This window comes from Erinaceus europaeus, chromosome 17, assembly GCF_950295315.1.
Source record: "Erinaceus europaeus chromosome 17, mEriEur2.1, whole genome shotgun sequence".
Lineage (NCBI taxonomy): Eukaryota > Metazoa > Chordata > Mammalia > Eulipotyphla > Erinaceidae > Erinaceus > Erinaceus europaeus.
This window is the reverse complement of record NC_080178.1, coordinates 38,396,545-38,411,286: the sequence shown is the minus strand read 5'-3', so window position 1 is coordinate 38,411,286 and position 14,742 is coordinate 38,396,545. Positions and strand designations below refer to the sequence as shown.

General features: G+C 36.4%; 1 protein-coding gene across 2 annotated transcripts in view; it reads right to left on the bottom strand.

The window, feature by feature from the left end:
* GRM5 (glutamate metabotropic receptor 5) overlaps window positions 1-14,742 on the bottom strand; it is a 654,830-nt gene that overhangs the window by 166,692 nt on the left and 473,396 nt on the right. The gene's annotated exons all lie outside the window — the stretch shown is intronic.

Here is a 14,742-nt window from a genome sequence, read left to right as displayed (position 1 = left end):
TCCCCTGCTTAACACTATTCTATTTACATAACCACTGTTAACAAGTTCCACCCTCCCTCCAGGGCATTGTGGTTCAGTGATAGGATTCTTGCCTGCTCTGCCCCTTCTTTGTCACACTCTGATTTTCACCAGTCACTTTTCTCTCCACCCTCTCTATGTCACATCCTGTTTCCACCCTACTTGGCAAGTATATATAAAGACAGCATTATGAGTTTTAGAGTACTGTACTTTGAGTTTAACTTAGCTCGTCTTGATTGTGCTGCGTCCTGCATGAATAAAGAGATACTGCCTACAGCTCAACCATGAGTCCCTGGTCGTCTGTTACCCGCCCGTGAAGCCAGCCCGGCAAAAACAACATAACCTGTCGAAAACAACATACGTTTACACTTATCCGTAAACTACTGCAAAATATATACCTCAAAGCAGAAGTACACTAGAGTTTGCAGTGAGTACCCCCTAACACTTCCTCTCCACTATTCCAAGCTTTGGGTCCATGATTGCTCAACAATTTGTTTGGCTTTGTATGTTAACTCTCTTTTCAGTCACCAGGTTCCAGATGTCATCAGGATGCCGGCCAGGCTTCCCTAGACTGAAGACTCCACCAATGTGTCATGGACCTCTGCTTCCCCAGACACCCACCCTACTAGGGAAAGAGAGAGGCAGACTGGGGGAGTATGGACCGACCAGTCAATGCCCATGTTCAGCCGGGAAGCAATTACAGAAGCCAGACCTTCTACCTTCTGCAACCCACAATGACCCTGGATCCATGTTCCCAGAGGGATAGAGAATGGGAAAGCTATCAGGAGAGTGGGTGGGATATGGAGATTGGGTGGTGGGAATTGTGTGGAATTGTACCCCTCCTACCCTATGGTTTTGTTAATTAATCCTTTCTTAAATAAATAAAAATAAAAATAAAAGATATTTCCTTTGTGGATTAAGTCTCACCTCTAGGGCTGATGCGTTACCATATATAATCTCCAAAGAGTAAAAACTGAGACAAATCTTTGTAGATTGTTTATTTGTTTTGTATGTGGATCATACAACCTATTATTTCTTTATTCATGCTTGGGACATGCAAACATTGAGTCAGTTCCATGCTTGTGCAGTTATAGTAAATTAAATGGTTCAGTTACAGAGAAAAGTAAGTGATGAGCATGTTATTGTACCCACAGCTCCACATTACTTTGTATTATCTCATGTATCTTCCTTATTTAGGATCATTTTCTATGTTTTAATCTACAAGCTCATCTCCCACTGATGTGTGTTGAATTCTTCAGTGGCAATATTTAGCCAAACAATCAATAGTAACATTAAATGTCTGTTAGCCTTTTTAGTTTTTAAGCTTTAGAACTTTACAAATATCTGTTAGCTTTTAAGCAAAGAGAAAAACCTCAAACGACATTGACTAATAGGATTAATGTAGTCATTTCCTACACATACAGGATGGGCCATACCTCAGATAGATCATTCTCTCCACTGTCACTGGTCATCTTCATCAGGAATAACATAATGGACCCCTTTGTGGGACCCTCTAGACCTTGTCCTCAATGTGGATCAACAAGGGTAGGGAATGTTCCATCCTCCGAAGGGAGGTTGGATAACATACTCTGTCTACCACCTGAGGAAGATGGGTCCTGAAATTGGTGCAACCTGGAATGTTCCTACTTGTGACCATAGAATGCAACTCGGACCTAAAGAGATGCAGAGGTTACATAGGCTCCTATGCTAAATATGAGCCCCAGATGAAATCAATGGGGATTATAGTCAACAATATTTATACACTTTCCCCATATTTGGGAGCTACTCTCTTACTTGATATAGCTTTTCCAGCCATGACATCATCTCCCTAGACAATAATTTGGGTCCACTTGCATATTAGATGGCAGGCTCAGGCAAAAACTAGTAAAGCCATGGACTCCTTGGAATATACTTAAAAAAAGACCTATTAGTTATTTCCAAAACAAAGACCCCAAATCTGCATCTGCAATAATCCAGCCTTTATGTTCATGATTAGTCAACAATTTGATCTGCCTTATATCTTTACTCTTTTTCAGCCACCAGGTTCCAGATGCTTCCATGATGCCAACAGGACTTCCTAGGGCAGACTATTTCACCAATGTGTCCTGGAGCCCTGCTTCCCCAGAGCTCTGACCCACTACCCCACTATGTAAAGAGAGACACAGGCTGCGAGTATGGATAGACCCTTCAATGCCCATGCTCAGCAGGAAAGCAATTACATAATGATCCTGGGTCCATACTCCCAGAGGGATAAAGAATAGGAACACTATCAGAGAAGGGGATGATATATGGAGTTCTGGTGGTGGTAATTGTGTAGAATTATACCCCTCTTACCCTATTGTATTGTCAGTATTTCTATTTTATAAATAAAAAATATATATAGTCCTAAAAATATAAATAGTCCTGTCCCAAAAATATGTATTTTCTTCCTGTATTTTCCTTATGTGTTGCAGTTTTGCACACTAATCTTCTGTCTAGCAACAACTAATAGACAGAATTTCAGATAATAATTTTTAAAAAATATTTATTTATATGTGTGTGAGAGAGAGAAAGAGAGAGAGAGAGAGAGAGAGAGAACTAAATCAGGGCATCACTTCATGCTTGAGGGTCCAATGTTTAATCCACTCTACCATTTCCCAGTTCACTCAGTGTTTAATTTCTTTTAGTTTTTTAAGTACAATAACTAATTTAATAAATAAACTACATAATCCACCTGTACAATAGGGTATTATGCAAAGAGGCCCAAGAAATATTGTTGGAAATGTCAAACAATAAACTAAATAAAAACAGAATGCCATATATGTATGTATTTACTTTTTTAAACATGCATAGTCAGTGCTTCCAAGAATACCCAAATACCAGTGGTTGCAGGTTCTGATTTCCATGGAGATGTGACACATGATGAAGAAAGATAAAAAATCCAGTCAACCACTGCCCATTCTTCTGCATTAGAGATACACAAATGAAAATGTGCTGGGATGACAATAATGCTTATGTATTTAGGGTTTTCTGTATACCACACAATGCTTCAAATACTTCTCTTTTATGAATACTCTCAGCTAGGTACTAGATACGTTGCATGATCCTATGAGTAGTCAAATGTTCATCTTCATCTATCCCTGTGAAGATTCTTCAGCTTCAAATGTAAGTCATTAAAAGGTTACATAAGATTTAGTCTGAATCTACCTAAAAAGAAAAATCCAGAACTGACCCAGTGAAAATTAGTAACATGGCCTTGGGTTTAAATCTGTGGATAAAATTGTTTGGTTTCACATATGGAAATTTAGAGGAAATAATTATTTCTAGCCACACACACACACACACACACACACACACTGGAATAGTTCCTTTTTTTTTCCTTATGGAGGTTGTAAACAAAGATTTGGATTAAACATCTGCATTTATGTTCTGATAAAAAAAAGTTTATCTTAGAAGTATTAGAATATACTGACAAAAAATCTTTGAGAGTCTCTGTGCATAAAAGCTAGGAGATGATAGCTGCACATAAACATGTAATGGGATCTTCTGAACTCCTGTCTCTCTCAGAGGCAGCACATTTTTACTTGACAAAATATTCCTGTGACACCTGCTAAAACCAACTCTACTATCTATCAGATTCAGTTTACAAATATATGAAAGCTGTGGAAACCCTAGCTACCAGTAAAAACTTGAAAGTTCCACATGAAATAAAGTTATATATCTGGACATTACATGAAAAGTTAGATACAAATCACAATTTTAACATGAGAATTCTATATGTTGTATGTCCTACAATTAATTCAAATAGACAAAAATGTGCCACATATAAAAACTGAACAATTATGTCCATTTCTAGCTATAGTAGATTACACAAATCTTTCTCTGAAACAACAAGAAAAGGTCAGAAAGGCTTTACAAAATGAACTTAAGTTGTTAGAGAACTAAATGTTTAGGCTGCTAGGATTCAAGGGACCAAGATCCTGGAGTGGCAAAAAATATAGGGAAGCAAAAGTTATCTTTTGTAAATAGATTCTATATATTTTATGGAAATACAGAGAGAAAAAAGGGTCTAGACAATAATGATAAAATGTAGAACAATGCCTGAGAAATATATTACTAGATCTCAAGGATAACTTGTGAATTCATAACTACATATTTTTGGTAGAAATGGAAAAATGGGATAAATGGGTCAAAGATTTGTAGAGATACCATGTTTCTGACAAAATAAAAAAAGCAAAAAAATAGGAATTGTAGTCTATTAAATAAATGAATCTGTATATTTATACAGTTACTTTAGCAACAGTATTCAGTAAAAGTAATTCCACAGGATTATAAATTTGCTTTTGAACAATAAAGCAACACAACTTCTAAATATCTCAAAAGAAAAATATGTTCATCATATAGGGAGAACCGCTTCTCAAATGAGGCAGGAAAATGACTAAAAATGAAAGTCAAGACTGCCTAGTACATTTATAGTAAGATACCCCTCCCAATATGACTCTTATTTAGTACAAAAGAATACCACAGATTACAAGAATATCCTTGCGGGATATTTGTATGTGTGAACCTATATAGATAGCTATGAACTGATGGCTAGATGACATAGATAATTGGCAGATAGTAAGAAATATATATATATATATATGCATATGTATAGTAATATATATGTGGGCACATATTTGAAATATTGAATAATACATGATAAACTCTACTAGAAGATAGCATTAACAGTTTTATACATAAGCAACTAAAGTAAAAAATACTAACAGTAAAATTAGGAGTTAGGATATTGATTATTTGTACTGGTAAAATAAGCAAAGTGTTGAATTAATCAATGATTATTAAATGTATACTCACTTTTAAGCAATGAGGCATACTTTGTAATATTTGTGCATAATATTATGCTGCATAAAAATGCTTACACAGAGTGTGAAAGCTTGTACTTGAGTCCTGCTGCCCTATGGAAGCATCATGGGAAGTACTGAGATCATTGCATGGAAAGTGGATAGTGTTATAGCTTCACATATTATTCTCTCTTAAAAAATAAAGAAAAGTGGATGTGTAATGATACACATAGTAGTGTGGCACATTACCATGTGGGATGATCTGGGTTCAAGCCTCTGGTCCCAACTTGCAAGGGAGACGCTTCATGAGTGGTAGAATAGTGTTTTAGGTATTTCTCCTCTATGTCTCACTCTCTCACAAAAGAAAAATGAAAATAAATGAATAAATGAATAAATGGTCTGGAAGCAGTAAAGTTATGCAGTAACCAACCCCCAAAGATAAACCTAGTGCATACAAAAATAAAAACAGAAAAATGGCTCACTTGGATAGTATATTTCATTTTCCATGTTCAAAAACCCAGGTTCAAGCCCACCCAAACCACACATTGGGGTCAGCCCCAAGTAATGAACTTCAGATTATTACAAGGAATAAATGAAGATAACAAAGGAAAAGAAATAATAAATGGAAGGGAGATAAAGATGAAAGAGAAGAGAGAGAAAAAGAGAGGAAAAAGAAAAAGATAAAGAAAGAAAGAAAGAAAGAAGAGAAAGAAAGAAAGAAAGAAAAAAGAGAAAGAAAGAAAGAAAAAAGAGAAAGAAAGAAAAAAAGAGAAGAAGAGAACTGGGGAGACAGTATAAATGTTACGCAAAATTATTTTCATGTCTAAGGAATCAAAGATCTCAGGTTCAATACCTAATGCCACTAATAAGTCAGAGCTGAGCAGTACTCTGGGAGAAAATAAAAAGAAAGAAAGAAAAAAGAGAGAGAGAGGAAGTTTAAAATACATTTGGGGAGGTAGTTTAGGGACAGGAGTTAAGCCTCTGGTCTCCACCTGCAAAGGAAAGCTTCACAAGTGGTGAAGAAGTACTGCAGATGTCTCTCTGTTTCTCTTCCTATTTCCTATTTCCTCCCACTTTCTTCTCCATTTCTATCTCTATCAAATTAGTACACAAGTAAAATATTGATATAACGAAAGGTAAAAATTAATAGTTTCTGGTCTAACATCCAGGTCCTTGATCCATTTGGAGTTCACTTTTGTTTATGGTGAGATAAAGTGGTTCAGATGAATTCTTCTGCATGTTTCAGCCCAGTTTTCCCAGCAGCATTTATTGAAGAGAGCTTCCTTTCTCTACTCAATAATTTGGGCCCCTTTGTCAAAATTTAGATGTCCAGAGGTGGGGATTTTAGTTCTGGGATTTCAGTTCTGTTCCACTGGTCTGTGTACCTATTTTTGTTCCAGTACCAGGCTGTTTTGATTACGATGGTCTTATAGCATAGTTTGAGATCTGACAGTGTGATACTTCCATTTCTGCTTCTTTTCCTCAAGATTGTTTTGGTGATTGTTGGCATTTTCTGGTTCCAGATAAATGTAATTTTTGTCCTATTATCTTAAAGAAACTTGTTGGAATTTTGATGGGTATCACATTGAATTTTTATATGGCTCTGGGTAGAATATTCATTTTGATGATATTCATTCTTCCAATCCAGAAGCATGGGATATCTTTATATATAAGATATACATAAGACTAGAGATTAATAAGGAAAAAATATAAAGAGCTCTCTAAACTTAGCAACAAAAAAGTAAATGATTCCATCCAAAAATGGGCAGAGGATAAGAAGCGAATATTCTCGATAGAAGAGACCCAAAAGCCTAACAAACATATGAAAAATTGCTCCAGGTCACTGATGGTCAGAGAAACACAAATAAAGGCAACACTGAGATACAACCTCACTTCTGTGAGAATGACATACATCAAAAAGGACAGCAGCAACAAATGTTGGAGAGGTTGTGGGGACAAAGGAACTATCCTATACTGCTGGTAGGAATGTAAATTGGTCCAACCTCTGTGGAGAGAAGTCTGGAGAACTCTCATAAGGTTAGAAATAGACCTTGCATATGACCCAATCATTTCTCTCCTAGGGTTATATACTAAAGACTCCATAACACTCAACCAAAAAGACATGTGTATACCTAGGTTCATAGCAGCACAATTCGTAAAAGCTAAAACCTGGAAGTAAACCAGGTGCCAAACAACAGATGAATGGCTGAAGAAGCTGTGGTATATTTACACAATGAAGTACTACTCAACTATTAAGAACAATGAACCTATTTTCTCTGACCCATTTTGGATGGAGCTGGAAGGAATTATGTTAAGTGAGCTAAATCAGTAAGACAAAGATGAGTATGGGATGATCCCATTATAAACAGAAGTTGGGAAAGCAGAACAGAAAGGAAAACTCAAAGCAGAATCTGGCTGAGTTAATAGAGCACCAAAGTGAAAATCTCTGGGTGGAGGGAGAGGGTAGATTAGATATTCAGCTTCACTGGGGGTCACAGACCTGTGGTGGTAAGAATGGTATTAATATACACTCCTACTAGCTAACAGTCTCTGAAATAACTATTTAATTAAGATGAGAGAGGAGAAAAATGGACTGAACGTTTCAAACTTTTTCATGCACAGACCACAGCTTCCTTCAGTCTAAGCACTTAAGACTTTAAATTGGTAATCAGATTTAATTTTAACAGTGGGCTCAAATTGTTCATACATTTCTAATAATGATTTGTTTTTTGATGTGTTAAATCGCCATAAAGCTTAGACCAGGGAGAACAGAAGAAACCGGTGGGGTTACTTTATAAAATACAACTATATATAAATAGCATAAAAGGACATAAATTATGGTGAGGTCTTGTATGATAAGGCAAATCCTAACAATGGAATTTTCAAACTTAATCCAAGGGCTAAATAATTTGGCTATAGTAATAACTATCTATTGCTTTCTTAAACCCTATGATAGCAGGAACCTTCCCCTTTCTCTATAAAGCCCATACATCTCCCAGTCCTGGAACCTCTAGTGCTAGGCTCACTTTCCTGCATGTAACTGGTACTATATTGGCTGATCCTAACCTAATCAATGCAACCAGTACCACATCAGCATGCTTAACTTTGGACTGTGTCCGGAGACATCAGGTGTGGAATATCAACCCTTCAGCTTCATTACTCTGCTGAAACCTTTCCTAGCTCATAGGACTCCTTAATTACATATCATGTGGTGCACTTCTTAACGAAACCTCAAAATCTAGGTATAGACCAGGGCCCACTGATATAGGGCATATGTACAAATATCCATAAATTAGGGAAAATATATACCTTAAAGCAAAAGAGCACAATAATTCGCAGTGAGTCAATAAAAGAAGCAAGCAATTAGAAAGACTTAAAAAGACATGGTAAAGTGCTTAATGAAAGTTTCTACTTCGACTTAGATACCCTCCTCACGTACCTCCTATTACATGTCCCTAAATTACTCCAAAGCTAACCTTGTCAGGTAAAGTAAGGACTATAAAAGCTGAATAAGGGCTAGAGACTGGCATACTTTAATGATGACTCTTTAGTCACTACCAGGCCACCCTATCACCTGGGGCCCTCTAGTCAGGGAGTCCTGGGATTTCCATATAGGCATGATGGGACTAAGTCTCTAACAGATCCCTCTCACCACTGACATTGGTAATCTCCATTAGGAAAAACAGTGGGCCCCTTTGTGGGCCTCTATAGTAGCCTGCCCTCAATGTGGCTCAATATGGTAGGGAATGTTCCATTCTCTTAAGGAAGGTTGGACAACATACTCTACCTACCACCAGAGGAAGGTTGGTCCTGTAATTAGTGCAGCCTGGAATGTTCCTAGCCATGATCACAGAATGTGAGCTCAGACTTACAGGGGTGCAGAGGTTACATAGGCTCCTATGCTGAATACGGGCCCCAGATTAAATCGATGGGGTTTGCAGTTAACAATATTTATACACTTTCCCCATATTTAGGAGCTACTCTCTTCCCTTATCCAGCGTTCTAGCCCTTTTTCCAGCCATGATAGCATCTCCCTAGACAATAACTTGGGTCCACCTGCATATTAGATATCAGGCGCAGGCAACAACTAATAATAATAATATCCCTTTGGAATATACCTAAAAGAGATCTACTATCTTTTACCAACACAGAGACCCAAACCTCATCTGCAGTATTATTGCCTTTAGGTTTATGATTAGTCAACAATTTGATCTGTTTTATATCTTTACTCGTTTTCAGCCACCAGGTGCCAGATGCTACTATGATACCAACCTGACTTCCCTGGGCAGATGATCTCACTATGTGTCTTAGAGCCCTGCCTACCCAGAACTCTGCCCCACTAGGGAAAGAGAGAGTCAGGCTGGGATTATGGATCAACCTGCCAATGCCCAAGTTCAGCAGAGAAGGAATTACAGAAGCCAGACCTGCCACCTTTTATACCCCATAATGTCTCTGGGTCCATACTCTCAGAGGGATAAAGAATAAGGAAACTATCAAGGGAGGGGATTGGATATGGAGCTCCTGGGGTTGGAATTTTGTGGAAATGTACCCCTTTTATTCTATAGTCTTGTCAATATTTCTGTTTTATAAATAAAAAGAAAAAAAAGAAAATTTTGTGTAAAAAACTTCCACCAATATGTTCTTGAAAGTGTTTGATATCTTTTAATCTAACATCCAAGTCTTTGATCCACTTGGAGTTTACTATTGTTTCTGGGAAATTTTAGTGGTTCAGTTTCATTCTGCATGGTTCAACCCATTATTTCCAACTACTTTTATTGTAGACTATCCTTTCTCCATTGAATAGTTTGGGCTCACTTGTCAAAAAATTAGATATCCATGATTCAGTGCATTGGTCTGAGCATGTAAAACTAAACTACACTCCTAATAAGTTATAAAAATCACTGTTTATTCAATATGTCAGAGGAAAAGCAGATTGGATATATCCCAAATCCATTAACTCCCTAGATTACAGTTCTGAGTATATATTCATTTATTCTAAGCACTTAATGTTTAAAATTTGTACACACAAAAATTTGCACACAAGCATTTTTAAAGATACCTTTTTATTTTCTTCCCCAAACGATGAGTTACCTATCTACAACATTAGACCAACTAGGTAAGAATCTTTAGTCCTATAATATCTAAAATATGCTTATTTGTAGATAATATTAAATGCATAAATCATGGTGAGGTCAAATATAGTACAGTAAATCCTAACCATGGGATTTTCAAAGTAAAACAAGCTCCCAAGTAACATCGTTATAATAATAACTATCTATTGCCTTCTTAAACTCTAAAATTGTAAGGGGCCTTTTTAAAGTCTGTATTTCATTTCTGAAACCTCTGGGACTTTGCTTGTATTTCGTGATGCCTCTCCTCTAGATCCCTTACCCTGTTATACTGCCTCTGCTGACCAATCAACTAAATCAACTCAACCAGTGTCACCATGCCACATGATGCTGTTATTGTCTTTTCATTTTGGATCATATCCAGAGATACCAAGCATGAGATATCAACCTTCAAACTCCAATAATCTGGTGAGACCTTTTCTAACAGGTGGGACTAGCTAGCTCCATTTCAAATGGCACACTCTCTTACAAAATTACAGATCCTAGATTACTAGCTCTAGATCCTAATTACTAGCTCTAGAGTAGTGTCTAGTGGACTATATACCTCAAAGTAAATGTGTTCAGTAGAAGAGAGAAGAAAACAAACAAACAAACAAACAACAAGGAAGGACACTCAGAAGTAGTGTGACTTAGAAAGGAAGAGAAAGGAAGAGAAGGCAGGACCCTAGGAAAACATGGCCAAATATATATAAATATAGATATCGTACAAATAATAGTCAACCTAAATCTGTGACCTTGGGAGAACTACTGCAGTTTCCAGTGGAAAAGATGGGGGCAGAGAACTCTGGTAGTGGGAACAGTATGGAATTATACCTCTGTTATCTCATAATTTTGTAAGTCAGTATTTAATTTCTAATAAAAGACTGGTAAAAGTAAAACAAATAGTTTTTAAATGATTTATATATTTATTTAAAAAGAACAAAATTATGTTATATGAATTTGAAGGGAAGAAGAGTGCTTAGGGAAGTCTGTCTTATGTAGAAAAATCCAAAGTTATAACACTGAAGAGTAAAGAAAGGATAGACAGAGTTTCATTTTTCCATTTGATATCGGCAATTTCAAGCTGAGTTTCATGTTTCCATTTGATATCTGCAATTTCAGTCTAAGAGGAACCATAGTAGTTCCCAAGTATCTGAGCTGTAGGTATAGGGCCTGAAACAAGCAGATGTGGACAAGGCATAGACTAAACTAGTATAGAAATAATGAAGGGGAGAAGTATGAGGGGGGATCCTCTCTGTTTTATTTCTGTTCTGGATCTGCATGTAATAGAGGGAAGAGGAGAATCACTCGGTTATGTTTGGGTGGAAAGGAATGTTTAGATAACTGGTCCCTGCTCCAGAAGAAGATCTCAAATCCTGTGTTCCTTTCTCTGCCTTGTGTTCTCTGATTCTCAGATGAACTTCTCTTCCCAAACCTGCACCAAACATATTAGTATCCCTTGGGGATTTGTCTCTAGTATATTTCTTTTATTTATTTATTTTTAAATTTATTTTTTATTTAAGAAAGGATAAATTAACAAAACCATAAGGTAGGAGGGGTACAACTCCACACAATTCCCACCACCCAATCTCCATATCCCCTCCCCATATCCCCTCCCCTGATAGCTTTTCCTTTCTCTATCCCTCTGGGAACATGAACCCAGGGTCATTGTAACTCTAGTATATTTCTAATGTATTCTCTAATATTTTTACCTGCACTTTTATATACAGTCTTTTTGTAAAAGACTGGGACTGTAACTGCTTTTTAAATTTTTTTTAGTCTAACCAATTCTTCAACTCTACCCTAAACAGTGGATCAGTATTCAATATTCTTGAGACAGCTGGATCTTAGGTGTGTCTCCAGTAGAATTTATTTAAAACTAAAACTTACTTCTATCATCACTGTTCTCACCACAAATGATTATCTCTGGAAACATGCTGCCATTCTTACCCTACTTGTTTAGACCAGGATCTTAGGGAAAGAGCACTGGTATTCTTTCTTATCGTGGATGTATTCCAGAGACAATTTTAAGATGACTTCATGTCCTTACTCTACTGGGAATAGATTCCTTCCCCAGTCACCATACTAGTGATGGATATTTATAGGTGATGGATATTTATTCATCCTTTCTTATTTATAATAGGTGGTACTGGTCTTTCAGTGAAATCTATAATACATATTTAATGCAATATTACATCTCCATTGAAATATTTTCTTTGATTTTCTTGCCTTTGAATGAAGTCCAAATTATTTAACAAACCACCTAAAATCCTTAGTGAAATTGCTTTCGTTCAATATTTCCTCTTCAGTCTCTTGTTATTTCTGTATGTTTTGATTTCTCTACATTATAATGGGGACACACACACACACACAGTAGTAACAATCATTCAAATTTGCCTACTTAGTTTGTATAGTTAGACCCTTCTTACCTTCATCTCACTTGCCTCTACTTGCTTTTCTGAGTTCTGTTAGTTCTTTCTTTTTAAAATCTTTTTGAATCCTAGTAATCTGAAAAAAATATGCATTGTTGTACTTTTTTGATTATTTCTGGGGTTTCACTGCTCTGGGATGACTTTTTCAGATAGAAAGGGAAAGTGACACTAAAGCAGTAAAGTGGTTTCAGTACCAAAACATAACAGGAACCCTCCTTGGTGAGATTGTGTGATATTTTGTCAAACACACTTTATTGTGTCTTTGTAATTCTATGTGTAATTCTCACTTAGCATGCATCAATTTGTGTTTTAATTATTTATGTGATTATCTGCTTTAGGGAATTTTAAAGATGGGTTTTAAAGATGGTGTTCTGATTTCATTGTTACTGAACTTAATGCATTGCATGCCCCCCACCCCCAAAAAACACCTAGGTACTTCATAGCATTGTATTAAAAGAGTGTAGTTGGGGAGTTGGGCTGTAGCGCAGCAGGTTAAGCGCAGGTGGCGCAAAGCACAAGGACCGGCATAAGGATCCCGGTTCGAACCCCGGCTCCCCACCTGCAGGGGAGTCGCTTCACAGGCAGTGAAGGAGGTCTGCAGGTGTCTATCTTTCCTCCTCTCTGTCTTCCCCTCCTCTCTCCATTTCTCTCTGTCCTATTCAACAATGATGACAACAACAATAATAACTACAACAATAAAACAACAAGGGCAACAAAAGGGAATAAATAAATAAAAATAAAATATTTAAAAAAAGAGTGTAGTTAGTGTTAAAAACAGAGTTTGCTGTGGAAAGGAAAAATATAGAGCCATTTTAAGTGGTTATAGATTTTGTGTAGACTGAGGCTTCTGGTCTTTGGGGAACTTCACAGGGGAGGCAATATGTTCAGTCTTCAATAAGATTAAAGCCTTCTTGGTTACTGATTCATGGAATAATTTAAAACTACCTCGGGTAATACAATGGCAATGAAACATACTCTGATGTACACTGGCTGTGGGGGTGGGTTGTAGCTGAGCATAGAAGATACTTAAAGGAGTAAGGCTAGTCAAATCAAACTTTAACAAATAAGGACACACTCAGTTCTTATTCATTGTTTTACTACTATTATTATTATTTTAATATTTATTTATTTATTCATTCCCTTTTGTTGCCCTTGTTGTAATTCAACTCTTCAACTAAAGGCAGCCACTTCCTTTCCAAATAACATAAGCATAAGGCTTTAAGGAAAATGTCCATTCTATTTTCATAATATTTTTCTTCATAACAATTTATGGTAATGATCTTCAGCAACAATGCCACCACAGGCAGATCTCTGAGGATTATTGTCCCCAAAAAGGAGTGCATTAATTTCATGCTATGGTTCATTAAGGGCATTGTCACTAGCCCCAGGAGGTATGGGACTTTGTGAGTTTCCAGATTACTTGGCTTTCATTTTTTTTTTTTTAAATCAAAAAGTCCCACAAAGTTGCAGTAGCAAAAACAGTACACAGTTTCACCATATGTAGTAAACAGTGTACATAATCATCTACTATTTCCTAGCATTTTATATTGCTTCTGTTAATTTTATTTATGAATTTAGCTTGTCAGACTAATTATTCCTACGTATAATGTGATAAACCATGCATGGAATTATCAGATTGAAGTCTATTAATTAGCATGTCCCTTGAAAGTACTAGTAGCCATTCAAAATACCTTAATAAGTCTTATTCCTTATCCTTTGAAAATTAGATTTCCATATAAATTAACTTATGACCAAAAATTGAAAAAGAGCTCTGTCCTTTCATGGAAAATCCAGTATCTAATGTAGATAAATTAAAATTGATTATGTAGAACAAAATCACTTAACTGTTAAATATATTTGATGAAACCTATGATGTACCAACCATTGGCCAAGGTATAAATGGTGGTGTTAGGAAATGAGAAAAGTGACTGTTTATTTACTTTTACCAGAGCATTGCTCAGTTCTGTATCATATTGGTGCTGGGGATTGAACCTTGGACATTTGATACCTCAGGTATAAAAATATTTTTGCATAATCATTATGTATCACCCTGTTACTTAGCTTTATGAAATTTTCTATAGAGAAACTAATCCATACATACACATACATATATAGTGACTAACATTAGATGCAAACAGGAGAAAATGTAGTAGATTAGAATGGCCAGATGTCATCCAGCACCAAGGAATACAGGCAAAGAGGTCCTGGAGTTTTTAGTTCAAAGCCATATATTTTTTTTCTCTCTTTTTTATTTATAAAGAGGAAATAATGACAAGACCATAGGATAAGACAGGTACATTTCCACACAATACCCACCCCCAGAACTCCATACCCAAACCCCTCCCTCGATAGCTTTTCTAT